Genomic DNA, 11,897 nt, shown 5'->3' with positions numbered 1-11,897 from the left:
GAAATGAAGGGGGAGTGGCAGAAGCTGAGGGTATTAGAAAATAGGTAGGGAAAAACAACATTTCTACCTAGCCCATTGCAAACTTTACAGAAATACACATACTTGAATCCTGTTCATCTTTCAGGGGGGAAAAGAGAGCAAGAGATACCCATTATCTCAATCACACATTAGATTTGTCCTATATTCCTTATGAATTGATCCAGTCAGTCTTTCTCATGCAATGTTAATTTGGAATGCTAAGCACCAATTCCTTTGACAGAATGCCTCCTGCATCCATAAAAAGGGGGGGAAATGAAACAAAGGCAACTCAGTTTCTCCACTTGTTTCAGTTAAAATTCAAACCTCTTATAAGGAATATCTTTAAAAGGCCCCTCACACAGAGAGTTTTAAATAAATATTAAATACCCATATCTCTAAAATGCTCGCAGCTCTGAGAAAAGGGCCAAGAGGGTCTTTTTTTTTCTAGTTACCTTAGCTGTGAATCCAGAAGGCTGTAATTCATAATTTGAATGGCATGTGTATGCCCTCTGATATTTTCTGAAGGTAGAAGAGGATATTAAATTTTCTTTAAAACAAAACCAAATAAAAAGGTCCTGTTTTTTTCCTACAAAAAAGTTTTAGTTTGAACAAAACAGCTTTTCATCCTGTTTATTAAATTCACATCTGTACACAAATTGTCTTTGTTTATAGAGCTTGGGCATTCTTATGATTGCTGTTTATTCCTGTCGTTTTGCAATTCCATGATGTGGCTGTTGCCTTGGTAATGAAAAACCGGGCTCAGTCCTTTTAAGATGATAACCATCTCCATTCCACGTTATTTACTGGATTTCATTCATGTATATTCTCCTTTCTGTTTTTTTCTCCTTTATGAATTTAAAGTTACTCTTTCCTTTGTCATCCTGATTTCCATTTTCTAAATACTTTCCAAACTGTCAGTATTTCTTACTTGTTCTATTGAAATGAAAAAATAAGCCCAAGGATTTTATACAAAATAGAAAAATAGACATTTGCATTTGTATTGTAGCCAGTATTGCAGTGACTCACCAGACTCAGCCCGTACAGAAAACCCCCAAATGACTGCCTGAGCTCTTGGATCTGGAGATTCCAGGATGAAACAGGAATTGTGGGGCACCCGAGCACCTGATGGGGCTCCTGGCAGTCAGCGCTATCGCTCCAGTACTTAGATAGTCAGTGTCCTCAGGATTAGCTAGATTTTAGTGGCTACCCGATGTAGTGAAGGTACCATAGCAGCTGGTAGAGTGTCTTGGTTTTCCATGGGTGGCTATAGGGGGGAGGTTACACACCTAAACAGGAAACTGTAAAGATCCTCCCTCAATTGTAAAGGGATGTAAGCGCTGATCTGTGACCCAGAGAGAGAAGACTGTCCAGAATTCCCTGAGCCAATGTCTTGTGGTGTCACTGATCAGGATTCTGGATTGATTCAATTAGAGATGGCATCAGGGTTCTCATGAAGAAGAAGTGTGGAGTAGTTTTACTCAGGACTCCATGCCCTCCCTGTAAAGTAGGTCCCTCGGGTCCCGTAGGTAGATCAAAGTAGGTCGCGAAACATTGAGGGCCTGTTCTAGTTTAAGGACTGCAGATTGTGTGTTCCTCTAAAGAGAGTCTAGGACCTTTCACATGCTCAAAGAAAGCATAGGACATGTTGCATTTTCTCTGGCATATTCACATTTATGTCTACTGTGCTAAAGTATTAGCAACTTTCTCTTTCATTTCCACAAGATCCCAATATCATTGATAAACTGCCACAATCTGGTTGATTTATCCTACAAAAGAATAAGAACCACTGATTTGGCCCAACACTCTAATTCCACACAAGCAGTCTATTACAATGTTAGTTTATAGACGAGGTCGTTGATACATTGTAGAGCATAAGAAAATGGCTTATTCAAATAAATGGCAATCATACCACACAGAAATTTGGAAATCAAGCAAAATTCTTCAGGTTTTATTCAGATATTAACTTTAATTGTCAAAATCAGCTTTGTCACAGAATTGGAAGTCATGTACAGTCATAGAAAATAGCTAGTATTCTGAGATCTGTTTAAGATGAAAGAAGTACGCTTATGTATTATGATTCATAATTAAGACTTTCAAATCATTCCTCTTCCCATTCATAAGATTCTAAGGAATAAGAAATTCTCTGATGGACAATTAGCAGATTGAATCCAAGTTGTCAAACTGTTTGAGCTTTGACTAGGTCCCAGACATTTTGCTACATGTTGTGAGACACATACAAGAGATAATATTAAAAGCAGATAAATCTGTACTAGATCATAGGAAGCTTCAAAGACTATAGGATCATAAGAGCAGTAAAACACAATACAAACACTAACAGAATATACAGGACATGATCATTTATAAAGGTATTTTAGTTTTCTGCAATTCCACGCACCTGGGATAGTTAAATTCTAAAGAAATACTGTGACTGCCATCTTAGTTGTAGCTTTTAGACTGGATGTGACAGGCACAGATTAGTTGACAATTTATTATATGCCATTTTATTCTGAAGTGATTTTTAACTTTTTATACCATGGAAAGGCATCTAAAACGTAAAACCCTTCTATATGAAACACTGAAAGAAGTTCTGAGCAATTGTAAGCTGGCATTGAGCTGCAGCTCCTGAAGAGAAGCTGCACAGTGTAACTATATGAAAAGTCAGGACAAAAGGCTGATGAAAACATGGGTGACTGACCTTAATAGGCATTTCCCAAAAGAGACTACAAAAGTAGCCAAGTAGAGCATCAGGAAAATGTCAAATGTCATTAAGCATCAGAAAAATGCAGCTCAAAGCCACAAGGAGATAGCCATTTTCGAACGGCTGCTATCAAGGGACAGAAAATGAATGCTAGCAAGGATGCAGAGCAAGGGAATGTCTCACACACTGTTGGAGGGACTAGAAGCAAGGACTGGTTTATGGGAAACAGTACAGAGCTCTCTCGCTGTAAGAAAAGAACTACCATATGATCCAGTCATCTCATGACTAGATCTCCTAAGGAATTAAAATTAGTATGTCAAAATACTGAACTAGCATAGCATTATTTAATTGTTTGATTTTCATAATAATCAAGGTTTATAGTTAACCAACTGTCCACTGATGGATGTATGGACAAGAAATGGTGGTACTTACACAAAGTTGAGTATTGTCAGTCATAGAAAGAATGAAATGCTGTCATTCCAAACAACTTGAATGGAAGTGGAAGGCATTATGTTCAATGAAACAAGGCAGGCACCGAGGCTATAGCCTGCATGTTGCCACAGATATATGGAAATGAAAGCTTATGGAACATTTTCTTGATTGATCATTGTTATGGGCTGAGATGTCCCCTCTGGGCAAGTGGTCCTGGGTGTTATAACAAGACAGGCTGAACAAGTCCTGGAGAGCAAGCCAGTAAGCTGCATTCCTCAACTTTCTCTGTTTCTCTTCTCCAGGGTTCTGCCCTCCTTGAGTTCCTGTCCTGACTTCTTCAAGGATGGACTCTAAGCTATAAGATGAAATAGCTCGTTTTCTTTTGGTCACGGTTTTTATCACAGCAATAGAAACCAAGCTAATATACCTGACCCCAGTGATGTACTTCCGCCAACAAGGCCCCACCTTCTAAACCTCCTCAAACAGCATCGCCAGCTGGGGACCAACAGCTCAAACACCAGAAACTGCGGGGAAGGAAGCATTTCTTTCCCAAACCACCACAGCTGGCAAGAGTTAACTGAACATTCCGAATAGTTAATAAAAAGGGTTTCAAATGTTCCCAACACAAGAAAATAGTGAATATTTGAAATGATGGGTATGATAATTAGCCTGAATGTTCATTATATGTTGTATATACACATTGTGACGTCATACCGCACCACACATGTTCAATTAGTTTATATCATTAACAATAAATATTATAGAATGTCTGCAAACTTTGTTGACACATGTTTATAATACACACTATGTGGAGATAATTCCTTTATTTGCTACCACATCACTTAAAACTATTGGTCTTTGCAGCCCATTAACATACTTGGTAACAATTTGTTAAGAATCTAAGTGTAACAAGGTGTCCTGATTGTAAAGCTGCTACAACCTTATCATCTAGGTATGATGACATTTGGGGGTACATATTATATAATTTTGAAGTGTTAAAAAGAAACATTTGCACAAAAACCCAAATAGTTTATTCCAAAAGTCAAAAAAAATACATTTTCACCTATTTTAAAGACACTAATAATTCTGTTTCCTCTCCGAAATCAATCCTTCATCCTCTCCTACCCTGCCTGGTTTTTGGAAGCTCCTTCTATCAATCACTTCAGCAGGCCTAGTGACTGGGACTGCTGTCACTTTGGGTTGACTGTATGAAGGCACACACTGTGGGGCTGGATGCTACCTGTGAGCACACATTGCACAGATGACTCGTCTCAAACACACTTCACATCAGAGCCTGGTGACAGAAGTCCCTATTGCCCTTAGAAAGAGGGAAGGCACTAGCTTCCTGCTCTGCCGGTGCCTAAGTGCCTCAATGTTCCAGGGAGATGTGTTTAACCTTCCCCACTCCTCTGCAAGTAATCACTCCTTCAATGGTCTTTTAAAAACCTCTACTTCAGGGTTAATTGGGTTTAATTCACCCTGCTGGCCCTGAAGGATACATACCCTGACTTTCTACTAATAAACCCAGTTTCCTCTGCCCTAATTGGAAGCAAGTATTGAAGACCTTTATAATAAGTTCAGCTCCTGAGATAGGAGTAACCAGGTGTGACAACAGAAGCCATCCGTTGCGGTAAGGGCTGGAAGACAGTCCTGCAGACCTAAGATAGGATCTGAAAATCTGAGTTCAAGGATTGTTTCTAAGAGTCTCCCCCATCAACCTTAACCCAACTGTTGTTGGTCCACTTACTAGTTACTTTTTTGTTGCTGTAGTAAAACACTATGACCAACACAACTTACAGAAGGGAGAGCTCTTTGGGGCTACAGCAGAGGAGGAGTCCGTAATGATGGGAGGCATGGCAGCAAACAGCTACAGGAGGAAGCTAAGTGATCACATCTTCAACTTCAATCGTGAAGTAGAGAGAGAGCGAGAACTGGAAGTAGATGAGGTTGTGAACTCTCAACGCCCAGCATCAGTGATGTTCCTTCTCCAACAAGGTTGTATACCACCTACCCAAACAGCACCACTGAATGAGGATCAAGCGCTCCAACACCTGAGCCTATGGGGGGAGGGGCACTTCTCATTCAAAACACCACAGTCCTTGTAACCAGGTCTCTATGGTTTTGGAGGGAAGCATATCTTGATTTTTTTTCTACCTTTTCTGGATCCTGCTCCGAGCTAAGTTCTCATACTCAGATCCTGACTACAGGCGTACCTCTCCTAAGAGACTACCCTCTGCTATTGGTATATCCAAGAGAATATCCAGTTCTGTGGACAGATTCACATTTGGAAGCAAAGAAACAAATTGCCACCAACACAGTTATGAGGTAACCCAGCAGGGCATTCCTACGCAACTCAAGAATCACACTCTTTTGGAGCATGAACCAAAGTAGATCCAACTAGTTTTATCTTAATAAAAATGTTATTCTGCAAACCTCTTATAGCCAAAATAATTCCTTGGCTATGCACGCCTATGCTCCAAGGTGACTGACTTCCTTTTTCCCATCAGCCTCCTCTTCATCAAATCTACTGGTCTTGAAAAAAAAAGATGATCAATTCTGAGAAGTATTTTTTCTTCTATTCAGAGAGCTTACCCTAACTGAAATTGTTCTTCTGATACACGTGCATTGGTACAGCTGTTAAAATAAAAAGTGAAAATCTCATCTATGAAGCATTCTGGTGTCTTCTGCTACTTTCTTTCCTAAGAATACTATAAAATGCTCTTTCAGCCAGTCTTCCCTGTACTTGAAAATTCTTCTAATTCTTCAAGATATTGAGAGTCAAATTTAAATCTAAAATATGCCATCAATCATTCTAGCTCTCTTAGTCATCCTGATGTGAACTTTTCAATGAGGCCATTTCCAACAACAGACATACACTGAATGTTTTAGTCAGTGACAGATAACATACACCTCACGATCCCATCAGACTATATTGCTCAGTGACACCATAGCCAACATAGTCTATGTGACTGCATTCTGCATAATGTTCACAACAGGACTGACATCAGAAAGATGTATTCCTTAGGAACTGTTGCCACTAAAAATCACTGTACAACTTTTTGTGTTCTTGTTTCTCTTTTTGTTTCTTGCTTTCCTTGTAGGGTTATACATGGTGTCCCCTCTGGTCTGAATTCCCTGCCTCCTCTTCTCCCTGTGTGATCCAGCCTCACTCCAAAAACCCCTACAATTGGCAACCCCCCTCAATCTTAAGTAGATAAAACACTTATTTTTATATTTATGTAGCACATTAAACTACCAGACTTTATATATTAATCATTATTTATCTATCTCAATGACTAGCTTATAAATTTCTGGGAGGAATCATTTTGGTTGATAATCTTAGTGTCTAAGATGGTGCCTGGAACACAGCAGCAATAAGATGTGTTAAATAAATGAATGCATGGGTTTTTTGTTTTTTATTTATTTATTTTTATTTTTTGAATGCATAGTTTTGACTGAGCAGATTCAAAGTAAGGAATGGAAATTGGGCAGAGGAATGAAAACGCAATGAAACTATGAGGAAAGGAAGATTTCTGAGGCTAGGAGAGGGAAATGCTGAGGACATTTATCTTGAGAAAGGCAGAATGTAAGAGCTTTTCACACACATGATGTGTTATCTCAACTATAAATAGGCACACTTAAGCTACATGCTAGAATTATATCTAAAGGATATACTTAAGCAAGAAGAGATTTTTTTTTTTTACCATAGCTGGGACCATAAAACGTCTTTCCCAATACATTAAAAGACATCTTATGCCTAGAAATAGGTTTTAGATGAGAGGAAAAAACCATCTGATTTAGTAGTTTGAGAGGAACATATACATAAAGAAAAATGGTAATGTAGTTATCAGTATAAAGGAACAGGCTCCTGCCATCTCCCAAGCAGTGATGGGAAAGCTTAATAGTAAAGCCACTGACATGGGAAAGCCACTGACGTGGGAAAGCCACTGATATGGGAAAGTAACTGACGTGGGAAAGTCACTGATATGGGAAAGCCGCTGATATGGGAAAGTAACTGACGTGGGAAAGCCACTGACATGGGAAAGCCACTGATGTGGGAAAGCCACTGATATGGGAAAGCCACTGATGTGGGAAAGCCACTGATATGGGAAAGCCACTGACATGGGAAAGTAACTGACGTGGGAAAGTCACTGATATGGGAAAGCCACTGCCGTGGGAAAGTCACTGATATGGGAAAGCCACTGATGTGGGAAAGCCACTGACATGGGAAAGCCACTGACGTGGGAAAGCCACTGACGTGGGAAAGCCACTGACGTGGGAAAGCCACTGATGTGGAAAAGCCACTGATATGGGCTGTATCATTCTGGCTTCACCTTTTGCTACTTATCTCTTATCACGATTTGGATCTAGGCATCTAAATCCCACGTGCCTCTGTCTTGTTATCTATCTAACGGTGATGTTCATTGATGATGCCATCTGGAGTGGTTACGAGGATCAAGAAGATGAAACCCTTACATATTCTCACCCAAGAATTCAATGATGGAATCTAGCAGCAATGCTCTTATTCTGCGCAGAGGAAACCCGTCATCTGTGTCCTTACAGCCACCTCCCAAGAGTCACCTATACAGCGAGATACATTCCTTCTGTGTCATTGTGACCAAAATACCCAAGCAACACAACTTAAGCAGGGAGATCTTTACATTGGCTTTTCAAAACAGTTTCAGAGAGTCTCCATCGGCGATGCACTTCAGACAATGGCAGTTGAAGTGTGAGCTGGATGCTGTTTACATGAAAGGCCAGGCAACAGTGGGACCAGAAACAGGGGCAGGACATTCATAAAACACCCACCACAGTGGCCTGCTGCCACCAGGCAGGTTCTGCCTCGCGAATGATCCAGAGCATTTTAAATAGTGGGATAAAGTCGAGACCAAGAGATCAAAACATAAGTTTGTGAGGGACATTTCAGCAGAGGGGCTGGGAACTCCTAGTTGTTGTGCAATAGAATTAAAAAAAAAAAAACTACATAAAGAAATCAAAACTGGAATCTCTATAATCTATAAACCTGAATAACAGAAGAATTAAACCTGTTTTCCTTAGCCCTTTTTTAATTATGAAAGAAAAGTAATATTTTTTATATAGTGGACATCCTCTTAAGGCCAAAGCATAAGTCATGCTTCTTTATTTAAAGCTGGAGTGTTCTAAAGCCTTGAATAGAAAGTGAAGTGGGCACCGTGACTGCTAAAAGAGAACTGAAAATTCCTTGGCCTTCTAATTTCTTCCAAGGAGCTTCAGCCCTGGAGAGTTCTGCTCCCGTCCAAGTGGCCTACATGAAATAGTATGTAGGGAAGTCTCCACTGAGAAATGCGCGTGTGTGTGCGTGTGCGTGCGTGTGCACGTGTGTGTGCTCTGTTAGACAGTGGGAACCCCGAAGCTCGGAGGGCTCATGTTAGTATTTTTCTATCACTGAGAATGTTTAGAAATTTGGTCCCTTGCCATATTTCCGAAGAAAATTTATATTTTAATTTTTTTTACTTCCAGGAATAAAATGCAATTATAATTTAGTAATGAGATGAAAAACTTAAAAGATTATAAATCACAATTCTGAAGACTTAAGAAGTTATCCGTCCATTCGCACTTGGAGACTGTGTCTGACTCTCCTGCTCCTAAGAGGATTATCTCACAGCAAGGGGGAAGGTTTGCTCTGCACAGGCTCCGCCCTCTAGGATTTGATTCATGCTAATCTCTTTCATCCTGTACTGTATGGTATTATGTCTTCTCCTCTGTGTAGCAGATTTAAAAAAAAAAACTAATAACTGGGCGACTGTGAATCCTTTGGCACATCATAAATAACAATGCCTCATTTGTGGTTGAATATTAAGAATTCTCATAGTGCTTGCTGTTTAAAATATCTCTTAAATGTCCACAATTGAATTAAAGCCTTATGTTCGAGCACGAACCATAAAATTAGTTGGAAGTACCAATGTTCTGCAAATCAGGGCTTAAAAATAAAACAGAAAAATTTCAATATGAAAAAATTGAAAATCTCAGCTAAAAGTCAGCCTTTGTTTCCTCATGGTCTTAATTATATCAAAGCTCTATTTAAGAAACAACATAAGGCAAGGAAAAGAATCCCACCCTTATTGTCGATAAGATTCTTTACAATAACAAACAAAAATCTCCTAATTTAAACCAGATAAAATAGAACTTCACAAAGAATGTCATACACTGATGTGTGCTTATTTCAATTTCTAAGTGAACATTAAGATCATGTTTCATTGTCTTCTAAGTTTTTGTTGGTTTGGTTCGGGGTTTGCAGTTTGTTTGTTTGTTTGTTTAGACAGAGTCTCTCTAAACAAACTCTATATGTAGACTCTCCTGGAACTCTATATGTAGACCAGACTGGCTTTGAACTGATGGAAATCCTCTTGCCTGGACCTCCAGAGCACAGGATTAAGGTCATGCACTGCTCTAAATAAGACAGGCTACAGAATGGAGACAGATTTTTACCAACTACACATCTTACTGATTGGTAATATCCAAAATATATAAAGAACTAAAAAAAAAACCTGGATATCAAGAAAACAAATAACCTAATTTTAAAAATGGGATACAGATCTAAACAGAGAACTCTCGAAAGAGAACAGTCACATGGCTGAGGAACATTTAAAGGAATGTTCAACACAGTATTATCCATTCATAATGCATATCTAAATTACTTTGAGATTTCATCTTTCACCTGTCAGAATGGCCAAGATCAAGAAAAAAGTGACAGCTCCTGCTGGCATAGACGTAGAGAAGGAAGCAGTCTCCCGCTGCTGACGGGAGTGCAAACCTCTACAGTCGCTATAGAAATCAGTGTGGCAGTTCGTCAAAAAGATAGGAATCAATCTACCTTAAGATCTAGCTACACCTTTTGGCATGTACCCAAAAGGTACTTCATCCTATCACAGAGACACCTGTTCACTGCTGCTCTGTTCACAATAGCCAGAATTGGAAGCACCCTAGGTCAGCCCCATGCAGGCTCCCTAGTTGTAGGTTTAGGCTCTTTGAGCTCCTATGAGCTCAGGTTTGTTGATGCTGTGGGTTTTCTTGTGATGTTCATGACCCCTCTGGCTCCTGCAATTTTTCCTTCCTTTCTTCAGCAGGATTCCCTGAACTCAGCCTACTGTTTGGCTGTGGGTCTCTGCATCTGTTTCCTTTACTTGCTGGGTGAAGCCTCTCTGATGGCAAATGGGCTAGGCACCAATCTATGAGTATAGCAGAATATCCTTAAGCATCCTTACATTGATTTTTTTTCTCTAGTGTGTTTTGTTCTATCCTAGATCTCTGGGGTATCCCACCTCTGGGTCCTGGCTCTCCAGCCAGCATCAGGGGTAAGCTCACTCTCCTGGCATGGGTCTCAGGCTAGACAGTCATTGGTTGGCTATAGATCAAGGGTTAGATGGTTGGTTTGGTATCTCAGTCCCTCCACTGAAAGTCTTGCCTGGTCACAGGAGATTACCAGTTCAGACTATGTAGTCACTTTTGCAAGGAGTCTTAGCTGAAATCATCCCTGTAGGTTCCTTGGAGTTTCCCTTGCTCCAGGTTTCTACCTCATCCCTCATCCCCAAATGTCCCACCTTTCCATCATCTGTTTCAGTACTCTCCCCCTCTATCCCCACCTCAACCTGATCCCTCATGTTTCCATACACACCCACCTCCAGACCACCCATGAAATATCTTTAATTTCCCATTCCCAAGGAGATCTGTGTATCCCATCTCGGGCCCTCCTTGTTATCTGACCTCCCTGAGTTTGTGGGTTGTAGCATGGTTATTCTTTACAGCTAATATCCACTTATGAGTGACCATGCTTTTCTTTCTGGGTCTGGGCTACCTCACTCAGGATGATTTTTTTCTAGTTCCATCCATTTGCCTACAAAGTTCATGATGTCCTTGTTTGTAACAGCTGAGTAGTACTCCATTGTGTAACTATACCACATTTCTGTATTCATTTCTCAGTTATCTTCCTCTTACTTTATGAGAGGGAACAGGATTGTTACAGTGGGTGTTTTGCCTTGTGTGCTATGGACTGCAAGTGTCCCCAGAAGGCCATTTTGTATGTAAATCTAATCATGTCCAGGACTTAAATTCAAAGAACTCAGAATCCTTTGTGACAGTGGATTTCTACTATTCTGCTCCTTTGGAGAAGCATCCGGTCCTGGGTTCGTTTCTCCAGGCGTGCACATTATAGTTAACCTAGAACCTGGCCCTAAACTCATATTCAGCATGTCTACAGCACACCTCTCTTCACCTGAACTGAGCTATACACTCCCACCTCTGAACAAGGATACTAGTTTCCCTGCCTCATAATGATCGAACGTAAGCAGTGTCTATTCAAGCATATTCCCAAGAAGTGGGGGACTAGAAGGAAGAACGTTTCATCCAGACTGAATTTGTTTTGGGTACATGCACAGTAAGACAAGGCCACATCTTCAGGAACCTTTTAGGGAAGAGCCCCTATTGGTCATCTATGCCTATGCATAGTTTCGTGTGCATATAGTTAAAATCAAATATATTATGGGAAGGGACAAGCAATAGAAAAATGAATATATAACTTAATCTGCTAATATCAAAATAGAGAAAAACTCAGACTACACCCCAAGTAATCAGCTTCTCCTTTCTATGATCCCCCGCAAAGAAACCTGAGAATAATCAGGAACTTTGAGTATCTTTACTCATGAGGTCTGCTATCAGTTTTGACAGCCTGTCTCTAATCTATATTATGCCTTTGCTTCAAATTATCTTGCTT

The sequence above is a fragment of the Microtus pennsylvanicus genome, chromosome 16 (genome assembly GCF_037038515.1).
Source record: "Microtus pennsylvanicus isolate mMicPen1 chromosome 16, mMicPen1.hap1, whole genome shotgun sequence".
Lineage (NCBI taxonomy): Eukaryota > Metazoa > Chordata > Mammalia > Rodentia > Cricetidae > Microtus > Microtus pennsylvanicus.
This window is presented reverse-complemented; position numbering follows the sequence as displayed.